The 19,833-nt window shown below is 39.8% G+C and overlaps 1 protein-coding gene across 1 annotated transcript in view; it reads left to right on the plus strand.

Moving 5' to 3' along the window:
- Positions 1-19,833, plus strand: part of LOC124131696 (G-protein coupled receptor GRL101-like) — a 93,273-nt gene that overhangs the window by 41,597 nt on the left and 31,843 nt on the right. The gene's annotated exons all lie outside the window — the stretch shown is intronic.

Genomic DNA, 19,833 nt, shown 5'->3' on the forward strand with positions numbered 1-19,833 from the left:
ACATGACAGGAGCATCGTCTAGAGCATCCGATGGAGGAGAGCACCACGTCGAGGTTTGCCGAGACGTGCGCGGAATCATTGGCAGAATATTCACCATAGTGGTATGATAGGGCAGCCTCCCCCAAAACCAGCATACAACCGTTCCTCGATATTCTGGGGTGACTGACCATTTATGGTAACTTTGATGACTGACCTAAAGTCAGTTTTATCTTCTTCAGTGCTCAGGAATAGGATACCTCAGAGTCGACGTTAATTATCAGCAAGTCACTGAGCTGAATCATGCTCAAAGCACCAAGGCCAATATTAATATACATGTATGCCCTAATACAGTAACCATAATTCCTTTTTCAAAATTCATAGATATTTTCTTGTAGGGCTATAAAGCAAGAACGAAATCTCTGCCAAAGTAGAGGTGATTGTACGATTCCGACTATACCGTGAGCATGTGAGCTTGTCATGTTATGCAATGATACACTAACATATATCAACACCGTCCATGTCCTCTCAACTGGATGTGTCTCGTTTTAATCCTGTGTGGTGACATTTTAATACGGTCTCATTACTGTTACTATCTCAAATGATACTCATATACATCTAGGGAGCAAATTGGGTCACGGGGCCAAGTACAAATTGCACATCGCGATATGCAATAAATCAATTGAGATTGAAGATGGTGTCATTAATATAGGACGTTCTCGAACATCGTGATCAAAGCCCAGGTGAATATTAGCAGAAGTCATAATCCCTACCATATATGAGATATAAGAGAGCATTTTAATAATGATTTCCCTGTCGGAAAGGCTAATTAATGATATATAGAGTGTTTTAAGTGGACGGTGATACACGTTAGGGAGCTTGATTGCCTCACTGATAAACTGATCGGCATATGAGTACCCAGTTATCCAGCATAATGAATTACTCGGATGCCATCACGGAGGCATTCACTGATAACAATGCACGATCTGATTCACAGATCTGGATTAGTCATGTTTGTTGAGTCATGTAAAGATGTAAATAAACTGTCCATCAAATACAAACTTTTGAAACTGATCAATATTTGTTTCCTGGAATATTGATGATAGTGGACGTCCACCGTGATTGTTCCGGAGTGTTTTAACGCGCATATCAACCAATCAGTTACATGGCACTGATGTTGGCACGCCCAATATTCATACGTCATTCACGTTGTCGTAGTGGTGAGGTGTTATTTAGTTAGTGAGTTTGGTTTTACACGGCTTAAAACAGTAATTCAGTTATGTTACGTCGTGTCAACTAAATGTGAGACGAAACCCCAAATTCAAACAAGACATATGCCTTTAAAAACGTTGGAGAAACCCGCCATTTTGAAAGCCTAGGCTCATCATCATAGCGAATGTATTGGATTCGAATCGACAATCAGCAGATATTAGCAATGCGAGGGGACGTAACTCTGCACAGCGAATTAAGTCATCATAGACCACTGGGAACTCGTGCCTCTGATAACCTTTATTAAATGTTAATATTGTGTAAGCTGATCATTCATGCCTCCCATTAGCAAGAAAATATTACAAATCAAGGTATTATGAATCGTTGTCGGAGTTGCCCTGATACATACGTCAAAAACTGCGACGAAACTCCGTTTGGACGACTTCGAATACCCCGAAAGCCTCAACGTTTGGAATTAGTATTTTGTTGTGTTGGATACGGCTAAATGTAAAGCACACTATCAGACACATCCTATCACGACAATTACCCAAGGGGAGCCTGAAATAGAATCATATGTTTATGTTTAGAACAGACTAAGAATCTATTCTCCAGTGGGACTAGATGTATTTCTTTTTTCCTGAAAAAAACTATAAGAGTGACTTGTCTCAGCATGTAATTCATTGACCCTATAAAACAAAACCCTATCTCACAAAGCTATGTAATATTGAATTTGTGTACTAGGCGGACTTAATTAGTTTCATTCCCACAAATTCAATGTTTACGATGACGGATTATTCGCTTTGATCTTAAGTTTCATTATATTTCAATGCCCAATTGCATCACAAGCATATTGTGTATTTTATATTCCACCATAACTGTGTTGTTAACATAGGTTTTATAAAGGTGATCTGTGGTTATTTCTGTTTTGATGGATAAGTTCTTTGTAAAACCTTACCTCAAAGTGTTTCAGCTTTTTGGCGCAAAAGTAATCCAAGGATTCATAATTAACAGAAATGTAAGAATAATATGAGAAACACAAAATTTATAACATACACATTAGTAAGAGAAAGCTGAATTATTCCTAATGTCCCTCTTCCAGATGACTTTATATTCACATTTTCTGTTGACCTCAAGAACAGTTTACGTTTCATTCCGTTTCCTTACAAAATAATGAATATGACACTTTTGATAAATTAAACACGGTGTTTTGTTTTAAGTTCCGTTTGAGATATTCAACACAGTAGACATGTTATTTCCGTTTCTAACAGTGATCAGGAGGAGTTAAAAAGCTTTTTGAGGTATCCTCAAAGGCAGCCCCCTAATGGTACCTAATTAGTCCTATGGAGATCTCAAACGGGACTCGAAGGAGAACTCGAACGCAAACAGTGTCTGCCACTGCTGTATCGTCGAAGTAGACACCGACGCTGTCAGATGAAGTCCATTCAGCGTTTTTCTTCTTTCATCTTGCTGCCATTGTTACTGAAAAGGTCAGCAACCACCCTAGCCTCCCCGTGTCACTACAGGAAGATGGCTTAAAGACGTTTTTTAATCACTGGGGTTCCTGAAAGTTATGAAGATGCTTCACAGAGCATCGTTCGTTGCTTTATGGTAGTGACATTTTACGAATCTTTGGTTATCTCTGCTATGAAAGAAATTAGGCTAACAAGTATAACAACGTTATTGTCAGTATGTGCAGTCTTTGAGACTGCGTTGGCAGCTTACACGTACGAATACCTACTCCAATACGATATGTCCTTGTCCTTGTCTACCAAAAGCGGTGCCATAGAAAAGGGAACCAATGTCAACACAGTATTAATTTGAATGGTAAAAGAATATGTGTCCGATTAGTTGAACAACTGTATTTGAAGCACACAGGCATCAATTGATCTTTTCACGGCATAAATTATTGTTTTGCGTCTAATATAATCTCACATTTGAAAAATGTAATATTCTGCGTGCTACCATTAATATTTGTATGTATGAATTATTCGTTATGTGCTAGTTTGGCTATGACAAAATAGACTCCGATTTTTTTCTTCATTCTGCTAACCAGGATTCGTTGATACAGAAAGTATACGACGTCATCCATTAATTACCGACGTTGTATATCTGCCTTCATCTGCGTGAGTAGGGATAGAAAGTAAATGCTTAAGTAAATAACCGACAATTAGTACCATCGTATGAATTGCGATCGTATGCAACATTATGTTTATTCCGACTAGGGGAAGTTATTGTGGACATTTTCATCTGTGTGAGTACAGGTAGAAAGTAAAGGCTTAAATAAATAACGGACAATTACTACCATCGTATGAATTGCGATCGTATGCAACATAACATTTATTTAGACTTGGGGAAGTTATTGTGGACATTTTATGCCCGGAATTGGAAATCCAGATGAAACCAACATCGCTAGCCTAATATATAAAGCCTGAAATTAAAAATTTCAAGTAAAATCCCCTAAACTTTTAAATTATTTTTTCACTCAAACTTAGCAATCTCTCTTTTACACCCGGGGACACGTGTGGCCCAGTTGTCTGGCGAACTGCATGGCTTCAGTCATGCAATCATCCGATGATCGTATTTTCCAAGTGCAGGATCGTTCTGACTTTGATCATATTGGATTCCGGGTAAGAATATTGGTCCCCCAGATCCCCTGTTTGTGGTTAGAGGCAGCTAAATGGATCGGGTGGTCAGGCTCGGTGACTTTGTCATCGTATTCCATTGCGTGGATCGATGTTTTTTTGTGTTAATCACTCGAATATCGGAAGAGTTCCCAGTCGTTCCGAAATGAACAGGACTCTGAAAAACACCATTATAAATTGACACCATTTTTCTTTCACCAGTCGAATTAGAAAAAATATTTTGTATTGTAAAATGCTGATATCCAACCTTTGTCATCGCAACTCACGAATTGCTTTTGAAAAGTGACACATTATAAGCATTCGTGACGTTGACTGATCTGCAATGAATGTCAATCATAGGAAGACATGGGGATGGGGGATGAAGTTTAACACGACACCCACGTCTGCGTCGACCATGAAGCTGACAATGAAGCAAAGAGTAGATGTGACAAGATATAGGCACACGAAAAATGCAAGTCTCAGCATCCGAATTTAATTTCAGCGAATGCTTTTAAAACGCAACGAACGAAAGGAAGTCGGTGGGATAAAGATTACAACCAGCGTTAAAACGATGCAATTGAGAGTAAAGTGCCAAATCTGATTGAATTTGGAACCTATATTTCTATTTCCAGAGCTGCTTCTTTACAGTGCGTGTAACAGTGCACGTAGAGGGCAGTGTATTACCGAAGTAGCTCAAATGAAGGCATAGCAGCGCTATCGGGTGATCAAGATTCGCAATTTGATAACATCCCAAAAGACATGTTCTCTTTATTAGACGTCTCCAAGGCACCCATTGCCAGCCTGGCGTATTAACACGAGCTCATGGACAAGCCGTAGCTATGACAACAAACTCATCATGGAGGCGAAAGGAGTCCCTCTCTGACCATAGCACCTGACTCTGTGAAAAGGCATTAACTATGATTGGCAATATGAACCCAGGTAAAGTGGGAATGGTGGTTTTAATGCATCGATGGAAATTTCACTTTTGTGATGAGATATATAAACCAACAGCAAATAAGGGAGATTTCTACGTTCAATTTACATTATCTGCGTTAGGTCCAAATGACGTCCTGTTGGTTTTATGGGCTTTTAACCAAATTACTGACCAATCATGCGGCTTCATTTCTGTTTTACTGGGAGATGTCGCGGCCCCGGTGTGATTTTATTAGTTGAAACGAACTATTGACGCTGTCAGGAATATGAGACATAATCCCACTTCAACTTATTGTTCATCATGTAAGATAACACCAAACAAGTATTAATTGGTGAGCGAGTGGATTTGGGCTAACACTGTTTTTAAAAAAATATTTAGTCCTGCGGGTATGAAATGGGCATAACACATTAAAACCATGATGACATGATGACATGCATCAACTAAGTCAGGGACCACCCGATTCCATATTCAGAAGAAAGTCCATTGTACGATTCCGACTATATCATGAGCATACATAACTCACTATCGAATAGTGATGATACACGGTGTTCCCATTTGATTTCTTGGTATTTTAGTTATTCAAAATATCATTATTCAAGTTTTTCCCTAACGCATTGAAACGATTACACCGCTAAATAAGGCCTTGCTACACAGTTTGTTGTGCACACACAATTTAAAAAAAAAAATTTAAACCAAATTGCAGTTCATAGTATCATAATATTTATCATTTTTCTTCTATCTATGAATGAGCTTAAATGGTCACTTGTTTGTTGGAATTTGGCTTCATCGTTTTTTGACAAGTCAACTACTAGTATACAAAAAGCCAATCATTTTTTTGCAAAATGTATAGCATATCACCACAACTGATAAATATAAATTGTATTCCAGGAAATGTAACAAAGACAGACATCAATTTCCTGATTTCGTTAGCGAAAGGATTTGCTCTAGTTTGATTTGAGGAGTTTGAAAATAATCCGCATTTTCCAGAAGAAAATGCCGTGAAACAATCTGCTCAAAACAGAAAACATATTGACCAAATGACAGGGTCAAGAAAGTGTTGCCATTATTGATTTTATACATTTAATAAGAGAACTGGTGACGGTAGCACGATCCACTGGAACAATGGCATAGGGTCTGATCACAGTCCCTGTTACGAGAATAGACTATTTCAGTGCATAATTCAGACGTTCTGGTGATGAACGTCAGCAGAAACCGTACAAATTCAAGATGTGTTACATAAGAAACACAGACCTGATTTGTGTTTGGTCAAAACTTCAATTAAACACGACAATCCATATCAAATGAATCGAAAATAGATGTACAATCGGGTTATCTTGTTCGTGTTAACCAAACCATACTAAGATCCAGTAGAATGGTGAGATGCCTGTCACATCGCCGACGCCAACGTACCATCCAGACACTGTTTAAGAATTATTAAGAAATGAAGAGCTTAGGTCTTCTCTCCTTCGGATGCGTTTGGACGGCTCGTGATTCGCCGTGAAACCTGCTTGAAATAAATAGCATTAGGTATTGCCGTAAGTCAGAATTATTTTAACTTCTTTCAAAGTTTGGCAGAACATGCAATGAACAGGCGTTGTACATTTCCTTCACACGTGTGGGCTGGATGCTAATTGCAAATTTACAAGAGTAGGGTGGATTCGTGTTCCTCGCAAGAAACAATATTTCCCGATGTGTTTATCAGTAGATTGCTCATGAATTAAATCTAAATGTATGCAATTATTTGGAGTTAGTGAGTTGGGTTTAACGCCGCTTTTAACAGTATTCCAGTTATATCGGGGCGTGTCAGCTTAATTTTGGAGGAAAGCCCGAAGTGATGTAGGTCTCAGACGTTTACCACTTCGGTGAAACCCACGAGCACGGGTATGGTGCTGACAAACCTAGAAACATAATCGTAGCGAACCGGGATTCGAACCCACAATCATAGGTTTCTGGCGTGCCCAAGGGACGCAACTCTGCCCAGCGAATCGCGGCGCCTTAAACGCCTGGGCCACCCGTGCCCCCTAATCATTTGAAAAGGTATCATAGCGTGTGTGATTCGAAATATCTTAATAGGAGGTTTGGATAGGTTGACAGGTTTGGAACTTAAAACATATTTATTTCAGTGACTATTGTAAAATCAAAACAGCTTTATGTTGTCTACGTCGCCTCAATAAACATGGAATCAACAGTGCCTTTTGGGTACAACAACTTTGAAAACCATGTCTTATCACTTCAGGGTAATATGCTAAAGGCTTAGAGGTAAATACGGCAAAACACACATAGGTTTCTAAATTTAAATCAGGTTGGAAATGCGAAGGTTGGCATAAGTCGCACATGAAATCGTTGTTGTGGTTTGTGTTTCACGTATGTCTTACTTGCGGCGGGTACTTCTTTGGGACTTGACGAGATAAACACAAAATAAATCCACGAAGTTTGAGGTTTTACATGAATGCTGAGCTGGTAAAAACACCATGTACGACCCGCTTCTGTCACAGGCTGCGTATTCCTCATTAGTTACAAAGATTAGTTTCAGGGAACAATTATTCTTTGGTTCGCCAGCGGACACTCAAAGTGAAAAGCGATATTTGACTCGTGGCTGTGAAGATTGTTTTGTGCCTGGTAAACATGTGGCTGCGAAGTGAATATTTTACGTTGAAAACACGTGGGTGTAAATAGTGTGTATTTGACACGGTGAAGACTGTGCTTTGACCCGATGAACACGTAGGTGTGAAAAGTTTTAATTGACATGGTGAACCCGTGTATGTGAAAGATGTTACTTGACATTGTGAATACGTGGCAATGAATAGTGTTATTTCACACGGTCAACATTTAGCTGTGAATGGTGTTATTTGACATGGTCAACTCTTGGCTGTGAATTGTGTTATTTGACATGGTCAACACTTGGCTGTGAATAGTGTTATTTGACACGGTCAACATTTGGCTGTGAATAGTGTTATTTGACATGGTCAACACTTGGCTGTGAATTGTGTAATTTGACATGGTCAACACTTGGCTGTGAATAGTGTTATTTGACATGGTCAACATTTGGCTGTGAATAGTGTTATTTGACATGGTCAACACTTGGCTGTGAATTGTGTTATTTGACATGGTCAACACGTGGCTTTGAATAGTGTTATTTGACATGGTCAACACGTGGCTGTGAATAGTGTTATTTGACATGGTCAACATTTGGCTGTGAATAGTGTTATTTTACATGGTCAACACTTGGCTGTGAATTGTGTTATTTGACATGGTCAACACGTGGCTTTGAATAGTGTTATTTGACATGGTCAACACGTGGCTGTGAATAGTGTTATTTGACATGGTCAACACTTGGCTGTGAATAGAGTTATTTGACATGGTCAACACGTGGCTTTGAATAGTGTTTATTGACATGGTCAACACATGAACATTCATAATCCATAATAATGCCACAATAACCAAACATTGTTCTGCACAAGCCAGCCAAGCGACCGGTTTCACAAATCTGACTGTCAAATCAAATAACAAGATTTGATAACAATGAATCCATCATCCAACGTAGCCCACAGCTAAGGTTTACACGGCCTGCTTAGAATTACGACCATCGAAGCCCATACCTTAGACTTGCACAAGTCTCTAAGGCAATAGTTATTAGTTAAAATCATATTTTCGAGATTATATAAATAATAAGAACAATTTGTCCTTGTACTGTCCGTTTATCTAGACTTTCTGATTATAAGGATAGAATTACTATACACCCATGGACTTACCATTCATTAAAGCCTTGGAGCAAGGCTACCCATACCTTAACAAAGAGTTATGACAGCGTGTTGCTTTGGTGGTAGCTTGCAGGTCTGAAAGGAGCATCGCCCCAACAGTTACAGCTTGCCTTTGCTTCCCGAGGCTGATAAGTTAGAAGGTAACCGCGAGTTGCTCTCATTAGAGCCCGACGCCTGTCTCCCGATATTAAAATGACTAACATATGCGGTTAATAGTTCAGCGAGATAATAGCCATTCCAGCTTAATTGCCACAGGCCAGCATCAGCTTCAGGTGCATGTCATGTCGTCACTGTTTACAGTCGTCATGGATCTCATACCAATTTGTACGACTAAAATAGCAAGTCTCCCGCACCATTGCAAAACATAAACATGCATTTCAACATACATCATTGATTTTTCACACTAAAGTGTTGCGTTATCGGTATAGAAAATGGTTTAAAGATACGCCACGTTAGCATGGCCTTCATCCTTCATGATTCAGAGTTAAACGCCCAATTACGTATTGGCATACAACGTCGTTGTATATGCTGACTAAAGCTGATACGGAGGTGGGATCCTACATACGGAAATGCCTATTGCGCCGTTGTAATGAGCCCCCTTAACGGAATGTGCAGGATGCGCCATCGGTTGACTTTTGCTCCTGTTCCTAATGTTGAGGATATTGATGAAGATAGATATTGAGCACTGCCGTAACTGCGGAACTGCTGCACGATCACACATCAATTCATTAAGTCGTCTTCTGCTATCAAATTTAGTGGATTTCCTGTCACAATTCATGGAGTAAAAACTTGGATTGATCGATGGTGGCGTTTTTGCCCAATAAGGGCCTCGTGGAACAACGGAGGTTTGAACTCCCAACACTGCAGACATTAATAGGAAAGCGAATCCTCCTCTGTCATTCTCAGTTAATTAGCAAAAGGACTTATGGCAAGGAGAGCACAAGAATAACAGCTCCTGTTAAGGACTGCAAGTCCCAAGCAACACCTTAACACCACACACTTTGATGAATGCATTTAAAAAATGATCCACAAGCAGTGTTTATATTAAAAACAGCTGTTGGGGCATTTAAAAGTTACATAAAGGCACAAAAGTGTATTATTCTAGGATTTCCGTCGGGGAAAAAATCTATACGGGCATTATTTTCCTAATCTTTATTCAGTTTTACTCTGATGAAAACTTTATGAAGGTTAATGGAAAGATTACGTTGATTATTGTTGGAGTTTGGGTAAGATTTAGTGCGTCACGTCGAGTTCTCGGTATGTTTATAAAAGGCCGGGATTTAAGTTTTGAATAAAATGCCATATGCTAAAGCCAATATCGATAATTGAAGCGAAGCACTGTATTTACTCCGCGCCTGATTGGTTGATATACAAGTACATAGTATATTGAAACTCTGTTCTCAGTTCCGGGTTATTGCATGGTCGGGAGAAATGTCCTCTGCATGCTTATGTAAGAGTTCCCAAAAGTACTTGCGCAGAGGCAAAGGTATTCGGCCTTTTGTGGGGTGTAAACACATGCAGGTTGACATGAATATTGATCTATTGGGTTCCTTTTCGAGTGAATGAGTTGAGTTTAACGCCGCTTTAAAATGCATTTCAGTTGTATCACTGCCAATGATGATGCAGGTGTAAGACGTTACCAGTTTTGTGAAACCCACGAGCTCGGGTATGGTGTTGACAAACCTCGAAACCTCGAACCAAGTGATCATAGGTAGCTGGTATATCTGCGTATCGAATTACGTCGCTTTTGAAGACTGGGCCACGTGGGCCTCTTCTTTTCGAGAGTTCTTAGCGAACTTGATTACGTGACCGTTAGGATATATGCATTCGACAACATTGCCGCCTGTGAATAATACAGCCGTAATACAGGTTAAATTAGTGCTTCATAGCACCATCAAAGATTAACGGTGGCACATGGTCACAAATCAGGTGGCGTTAAGCAATGTTGGTTGCGGAGAGTCCTTGGATGAGTCGCCGTGTTCGGCAGCTTGGTTCCTGAGAGTTTCTTAGGCTTCGGTCCTGCCCCACATGTAGCACATGTTGTGTCTCCTTGGGAAAATGACTTGGTTAGAAATCTGCCTCTGTTCACCCAGCAGTGAATCGGTCCCCGGTATGAGAGATGGCAATTAATGAGTAGGTGAAGCAATAGAGAATACCTCACGAGGAACATGGCGGCACCTTGGACAACTAAACCACCTGTGCTCGCTACCAGTAAGTGAAGAAACAGAGAATACCTCACGAGAACCATGGGATCACGAATTATTGTTTCCCTGATTCCCCAAGGAAATATTGTTTAGCACCGCAGCGAGCAACATTCCAGTTATATCACAGAAGCCAGTAGATAATCGAGCAAGGTCCGGAAAACCAGTGATTGAAAATATGTGCATCGATCAGCGCCATCGAGGCGTTATGGCACGTCGTCATCCAAATCACCGATCCGGTCCCCTTCGTCAGGACAACAATAGTGCTAGGGCCTGTTCTATCCCGGATCCGGACAGAACCCTTGTTGAATGAGTGTATTTTCAACACAGACAAACAACAAGTCGTAATTTCGAGTTTCAAAGAGAATGTTCTGTCTAATCTTAGACAACCTCATTCTAAACTACGTCATCATATTAACACATCACAATGTTTGCGTGAAGCCACAATTATGTTGAACGAAAACACAAGGACACTCATGGTGAAAAAAAATGATACAAACATGTTTTCTTCCATTCATTTCTTTAAATGCCGAAAAGTAATCATTTAAAGGATTTATTAAATGTCAAGAGAAAAAGAAGGTTATTCTTGAAGAAAAAGATAAGCATCTCCTCAAATAGAAAGCAGTAATTTCAAATTATTCCTGTCCATCAAGGTTTAGTGCAAAATATGTTTTTATTAACATCAAACCATAGATATAACGGGAACAGAAATAAAATCATATCCGTCCTTTAATCTCAATATCCAGCGAACTCAACGGTAAAAGCGATGCACAATAGTTTAACCAGCACTAAAATCAATATCTAATGCAGTGCACAAGCCTCTGTCGGTCTTCGGTAGAAATGCTCCGTGTGTCTAGGAAATGTAATCGCCACCCTCATACTGTTTCCCAACTCACAGATCCAGAGAAGACTGCTATAGACAACGCTTTGACTGAAATAGCTTCCAGTATAATAACATTGCCAGCATGGGCACACATCATTGAGTACACTAGCAGATATGTGATAAACAACGATACCTCCCACTCGTCGTAAACGGTAGTAACGTTACAGGTGGGCCCTTTCACAGACGCCTAGTAGTGTACAATCATGTCATGTTAATGTAGGTGGGAGCTGTTTCTCGTTGACCTATGTATGAAAGAGGGAGGGGGGAAGAGAGAGAGAGAGAGAGAGAGAGAGAGAGAGAGAGAGAGAGAGAGAGATACAGAGAGAGAGAGAGAGAGAATGTTAAACACCATGCTTCTGAAATGTCGATTCAATTATGTTACAAATACCAAGATTTCCATGAATGTCGATCACCCAGCCAATCTAAATACCCATAAGACAAATCTACTCATTGTCAATGAGTTTTACCTCACAAAGCCACAACATCAGGTATAAGACTTACATGTACATATACAACGGCGTCCCTACGCGAGTACCCTTGCTTCCTGGTGGTATTATGTCAACGATGTAAGGACCCCGATCCTGACACGTGATCTGTGCCCTGCAATATGCATGCTCTCGTAAAACAGGCGCTACATGATTAACCCACCTCACTAGGGTTCAAAACTCTTGAAATGGCAAAGTAGGCGCTCCAGATATATACGCATTATGATTATATTTGCAACGAATGAACCCTGTATCGCAAAAGGCCGGCGTTACGTACTTTTGGAAGCGTTCGGGCGTAAATAGATCTATAAAACCTTTAATATATGTACCACTCATAGATAAAACAAAGCGTGCTTTTTTGCATGTTCCCAAAATATGTATTAAGATTATCTAGCGGCGAAAGTGCGTTTCTCTGGGTAAATCTGCTGAGACCATTTTACAGTTTCTTTCCACGCGTGTGCAATTTATCGGAGTCAGCTTCGTGCACGAATATCGCACTGTGTCAGGAAAAACTACGTAGTTTATGCGTTGTAGTCAGACATTTTCTCCGAATTTACTCACGCAAATGTTATAGACTCAATCTATTTCTGACAGAAGAAATATGATGAGAGGTCCTTGTAGTTGACATTGTTCTTGGGAGATGCTGGTTTCGGCGACACACGCAGTAGATAGTGCGTTCGCTTATCACTATGAAGGGCGGGTTTAGTTCCACGCTTGTTCATCATCCTGCATCTTGATTGGCGTTAAATCTGAAATATGATCAGGGTCGTTTTGGGCTCCTGGAAATGGCTTACTTATAAACATTGAAATACTCTTTTGTACATGTAAGTTATGTGACTTGACCATTTGCAATTTTTCGACTGAGGATATAATCAAGTAGAGCTTTTAACTAAACATTTGTAAAAGAAAAAGCAGACCAATGGTATATTTTTACTTTGTTACCTGAGAATTCCCTTAGAAAAGACATGGGTCAAATTCTTGATCTTGCTCGTTTCGACACATTTTAGCATTACATTTGATCGAGACATATACAGGAGCATATATGATTACTACAATAACACTTTCACCCAGTAAACTCACCCAGATCGTGCAGGCAAACCAGGGTTCTCATCACACCTCGACCAAAACTAGAAACAATGTCAATTGTATCCAAAGATCCAACATTGTAACAAGAAATTTGCTTTGAGTGACGATGTAGGGCCATTTTATTGATTAATGTGTGTTGAGTGTATATTTGTATGTGTGTGTCCTCCCATAGAGCTTACCTTCCTGGTTGTCTATATATATAACAGAATGTAAAGCCAGAAATAGTTAGATTAAAAGCCACGTGAAGCCAAGAGCTATTGCAGTAGAACCAGGACTTTCGTGAACTCCTTCCATCCCATTCCGACACTTTGTGGAGCTATCGCCAGCCGCTAGAGCATGATGAGAGATTTCCTGCGAACGAGACATATGCTAGACATCGGCGATATCGATCAGCGATTGGAGATGATCGGCTTTAGAGTTTATCTCCCAGTGTAAACTCCACATACCGTTTCTGTCCATAATCTTGAGTAAATATGGCTACTGGGGAATTTATTGTGATATCAATCTCTCAGACAAACATCACTTAGCACAGGTGTTGATATCGGTAACATAGTGATCGCGTTGTTCGCGAATTTCTGGAAGATTTTGTGTACTATCATACAGAAATTATATACTTTTTCATGAATAACCCTGTGTTTTAGAATATAAAACATACCATGGCGTCTTTCTGTTCCGATATATAAATTGATAAGTTAAGATTCGATAGTAATGTTCCCGGGATATTATATTCTGTTCTGTAGCTGTTTGTTGTCGATCATAACCTGGGCGAATCTGGGATTCGAGCCTACGTTTAGCGGATCAATTATATCGGGGGTGCCCAACTCTGCCAAGTGTCTAAGTCTACTGGATCGCTCCATCCCTCCGCCACCGCATAAACCCAAATATTGATTACTCATTAACGTTAAATTAACTTATTTTGCTAATGAAATTGTCAATTCTACATGAACCCATTTCAAGACGGTGAATTATGTTGGGAGAATATCTTGACGGAAACAAGATTTGAAAATGTATCTAACTAACACCCATAATTCTCGCCTGTCCGTCTTGTGAGACACACTACCAGGCTTTATCAGTTCAAAGATGGGCGCCGAGCACGTCTCCCTCGTCTATTGACATACCCACAGATCATGTAATAACCAAAGACTCAGCGGTATACTGGATGCATTCAACTCGTTATATGTGTAAGGACCTTACAAAAGACGCAGTTGACTTTTTAAACAACTCTTCAAATTGTGTATAGCGAGAGAGTTTGACAAATACAAAATGTCATTCCCGTTCTAGCATTATTACTTCTGTAGGTTATCCTTATACTCGTGCTCCATGAAGATCCGGTTAGAATTGGTCTTCAACAAGAGGCGACTAACGGGATTGGAAGGTCGGGCCCGCTAACTTCGTTGATGCATGTCATCGTATCCCAGTTGCGTAGATCGATGCTCATTATGTCAATCACTCTATTGACTAGTCCAGACTCAATTATTTACAGACCATCGCCGCATAGCTTGACTAGTGCTGATTGCAGCGCTTAATAAAACAAACCAATTGTAATGGTCCGGTAGACGGCGTTTCATTAAGTATATGGATGTGTCTTCATACAACAAACAACAACAATAAACATTATATTCAGTCATTTGTTATCAAATTCACAGGTATAAATCGTCTTGTGGAGGTTCTTTTCGATTCCAAAGCCAAAGTCATTTTTCTCTCTTTATGTGATTCTTACACTGCCAAATCTCCGTTAAAAGATGCCGTTGGAAATGTGATTGAAGAATAGTTCCATGCAGAATGGAATTGGTGACACGCAATAGCTGATTGATTGATCATTAAACGTTTTACAGGTGTTCGGGCAACAAGGCCCATTTACACCTTGCCCATAATAAAAGTTCGCTAAGTACCTAGATATTTTAAAAAAGTATTAAAACTACCACACGCTTTAATATAAGCAAGAATGGCATTCTGGACTTCATGACGAACGATATTCCTAGAACATAACAGCTGAGCCAATGAAATGTCAATATTGAGAACTGTGAGAAGGGAATATTTCATCTGATAAAATATGTTAGAGTGCATGTGTTGAGTTACACGCCGCTTTGAACAGTGTTTGAGCTATATATGAAAGCGTGCCAGCTTGGGGTGAAGGAAAGCCCAGATTATGATACAGACACCGGTGGATGCTGAAAAACCAAGAACCATGTTAGAGCTCCTCGGATCCTGACACGTCCAGAAGATGCAATAGGCGACTGTGAACATTATATTCACATGAATAAATTATATGAATTGCCTGGCATTTAGATAGAGATTTGCGGAATGGTATAAAGTGTGAGCTATCATCATCAATAAACTTCCATACAACATTACATTGTCACCATCACTAGTTTATAGTGATTCATAAACACAGTGCTTAAACTGACGCTGTTTTCAGCAGACATTTCTTATGATTATAGAGACGTTTTATTTGCTTTTATTAATATTCCCTCTTGAAGTGTAAATCAATTCTAATTATTTAATTGATATTTTTATTTTTGTGTTATTAGTATTCAGATCGTGAGCCCCTAAACTCCCGATGACCCCCTTTCGTTTACCATCCTTAGTTATGTAACAAACACAGTTAAGAAAGTTCCTTTACTCTCCTCCAGCATAATACCTTCAATTCTTCAGCTAGATCTCTCCCTGACAGTAGTTCACCTATGTCCTTTTGGTGAATGAAGGTCACAGTCGGATCTTAGATGGAAACTCAACATCCTTCACATAAAAAAGTTCTTAATGGGCTTGTGGTGTATATTTAAATTCACAGACGGTCTCTCGCCCCTGTATTAGGTCCTGCTACGGGGGAAATCATTTCTCGTAAGCAATATTTCACAGTAATTGTAACAAAAGACAAAGCCGACCTTCCTTGGACTATTATACACGCAATGCAGATAGCACAGTTAGCAGGCAGAATACTCTTTCGGTTTTTTTCAGTTTCTGTTTTCAATCTCAGGCGTGGGCTATTGCACGAGTTAAGCTGCGTAGGTCGTTTAAGTAAATCTGTCAGATCAAAGACATCATTATCGAGTTTTCTTAATTCATCAAATCTTCCGCATCTTAATAAATCTTCTACTAAATCTTTGCCATTGCATCTTTATAACGTGTGAATGATAGCATTGCGTGACGCTCCACTTTCAGTCGAATACATCGTAGGATGGTTGCCGTTGGACACCAGACAAGATCGCATTAATATTTACCAAACTATTAATGTGTAGTATATAGATAAAGCGGCATTGGTAAGATATTAATGAAGACAATGTACTCTAGTAGGTATTTCAGCATTGTTATTAGCATTTAGCATTATGATTTTTAAAATCAGAATGACACCACACACGATTGCAATAATTTCCTCTTAATCTAAAGTTAACATTAGCTGTCGTGAAAAGGTGGCGCGTCAGTTTTAATGGTGTTGACAAGCTAACAGTGTCAGCATGACAGCACCAACGTTGGTACGTCATCTGCTGTGACGTCATTAAATATGACGTCACTAATTATTGCAGTATCACGACGACAATAATGACATTAACGTATCACTAGTGGTTTATGACGTGTAACATACCAATAACTGCTGACCAAAATGTACAACATTCGGCCATATTTGACAGATAAGGTCCAAGTCATATGGAATTAAAGACAATAACAATGAAACGCATCGATGTGTCTGTACGTTAACAATGCTGTAGGGTGCTAGGTTCCATGTACTGGTGTATATTGAACCATTACACATGGAGAATAAATACAACCATTATATAAATATGTATAATATTTTTATTACAAATTTTCTTGTTTTATCCTGACTACGTCTTGTGCCACCTCAGTGTCTAACCTCTGTTTAGATCAGGTGTTTGGGTTTTTTTATTTAAGAGGAACATCCTCACTGATTTAATGACGAATCTGTCTTGAGAGCATTTCCTTAACAAACAATGCCCAAGAATGGGAACCCCATATCACTATCAAAGAACCGTTACGAAATGACCAATCGAGAAGACATCTTGATTTGCTTAATGCCTCATATCCTGTCCTAGTGTGAAAGGCGCCAACTGATATTCCGTTCACCTTTGGACAGACCTGCCTCGATTGATATAGTGATTTCACCTCACGCCGCTTTCTGCCGCCGGGCAGCAAGTGCGTCATGTATTATTTACTAATCTCTTCCATTTTCTAGTCACATTAACCCTAAGGCAGGGAAGCAAGTTTTACTTAGTCAATTCCTGTCCCCTCTATTAAGCCTTAGTGCTCAGTCTTAGACGTCCATCACAATTGTCAAATAAATGTAGGCACTGATTAACCATGCGTTTGGTTTGTGGGCAGTATTTCTTGCCTGTTAATGTAACTAATAGGGTCTAATAGTGCCTACTGTGCCATTGACAGCTAAATGGTAGCTATTAGCGGTGCGGAGTTGCGTCCCTTAACCGTGTTGTGATCCGATGATCGCGAGCATGAATCTGAAACTGGCTTTTATTTTTCGATGCTATGATAAGCCTTGTGTTTTCAGGATAGGATTTGCTAACCTCGGGTGTCATCACTGATTGTCAATGACCCATTCACTGACGATGTTGGCCCCCATACTCACTGGCACGCACTTGTACTTACTTTAATGGTTTCGACCGCCTCCGTGGTCTAGTGGTAAAGCGTCCGCCCGGTAGGTTCGAGGTTCGATCCCCGGCCGCATCATACCAAAAGATGTTAAAAGATGGTACTTGTTGTTACCCTGTCTGGCGCTCGGCATTACGGGACTAAAACAAGGATTGGTCGGCTCGGAGTCAGTATACTGTGTCTGAGTGGGGTATTCATGGTAAACTGCGGCATGGTATCTCAGTTGGCTAGCACTTTAAATCAGTCTTGACCAGTACAAGCAGCCACACACACAGACACACACCTGCATGTACGTCGCTATATAAGTGCGACAATCTTGAACGCGACGTTAAACTCCATTTCACCTTACTTCAATGGATCGGAGGGTCATGCTTGTTGACTTGGTTGACACCATGGCGTTGTTTCCTGACGAAGCGGATCATTGCTCATGATCCCGTTCTCTGGATTGTCTGGTTCGCACTCGATTGTTTACGGACCTAAGTCGATCAAGTATTTGTTGTAGTCGATTGCCTCCATGATTTACTAAAATTTACATCCATGTTTATTTGATGGGGACTGACAAATGAAACAAACAAGAAATAGATATTCGATGATGATGTATTTGATACTGGTATCATATGCGATATTACATGCATCACACCAATGATTATCTCCCAAAGGGCGACTGTTTTCAGCCCTGTAACGTTTTTTGAAATATGTAAAATCGATCCTGTGGGCCCAAAACGGTCCTTTGCCCACCTAACTTGTTATGCCATTGAAAAAGTTTAAAAACGTATAGTTAGTATTTGTATAAAGCCTCATTTGGTTTAGAAATGTCATTAATATCTCTATTTTTTAAAACTGTTTTGCAAAACTAAAATGCAGTTCCCATCAGTTAAGAATTAAAAGCGGAAGATACTGCAAGCAACCAAGATGTGAGAGGGAATGTTAACTTAGTACCATTTTATCTGAGTTTGATACAACGTCGCTTTAAAATTACGGATACTGGCACGGAAAAGGGACACAACTCTCACGTTGAATAAACATTATTGTGTCGTAACACCTATGAGCAACATGGTCAGTGGCATTGGTCCTAACCATTATTTAATGAAACACCGATTTCCATTCCTTCAAGGCTATGTTGGTATATATATCAACAGTATGTCATGTAAATGAAATTTACGCACGGCTAAAAGTGTAGCCTAAGGGAGATAACTCTGTTTTTTTGTAAAGGTAGGGTATAGCCACATGCCCGTGTTTCGTCTTAAGTGTGATGACTAGACAATATGGTGCCATGCCTTCAGGGGAGCAAAGTGATGATGCACCGTTTGAGCTAATCGGACATTCTTGTCGTGGCATATCCATGCAATATATGATCTCACCAAATCTGTGTCCTACCCATAGCAGTAGATCTATGAGGTGAAGTCTGCTGATCGGATTTGTGCCTTAAATGTCTCATCACTTGAAGAAGAAGGAAACAGACAAACTGATTCTACTCCCCTGATACATGGCGTGCTTTAGTGGAGATATTTAGGTAGCTCAACCAAGCGATATTACATGTGAACGCACCTGATACCTTATCTTCATGATGCATCTCTCGCTCAATCTTTTGTAAAGGGATGCTTCTATACAAACCTGTTTAGTTTCTACATAAGACACAACGTCGCTCAAAATTCCCTGTCTGTAAAATATGTACAGTGTATATCACACCATATACACTGACGACTTTACCTCACCGGCATAATTTTCCCCGTTATCTAAAATGTCTTCATCAGTGTGGCAAGCGGACCGTAAACACAACCTGAGTTATCCCCCTTACATATCAATCGGCTTTGCACGGTAAAGTTCGCTCAACTGCATTTGATAGGTGTTTAGTTTCGAGTACAATAATATAATTTTATTCATATTCGTAAGAAGTTTGGCTATTCCCAGGGATTTATGAAATTTCTAGGTTATCTGTCAGCAAGGTACATGGGGAAAATGTATATTCAGTAACCAATCAGAAACGAGTATTTAATGCAAGGCAAATTCAGTGGGTCTCACACTCAGTGTTGAGAAGTGTGTATTCTACTCAGTAG

Source organism: Haliotis rufescens, unplaced genomic scaffold, assembly GCF_023055435.1.
Source record: "Haliotis rufescens isolate VD_foot unplaced genomic scaffold, xgHalRufe1.0.p SCAF_1, whole genome shotgun sequence".
Taxonomy (NCBI): domain Eukaryota; kingdom Metazoa; phylum Mollusca; class Gastropoda; order Lepetellida; family Haliotidae; genus Haliotis; species Haliotis rufescens.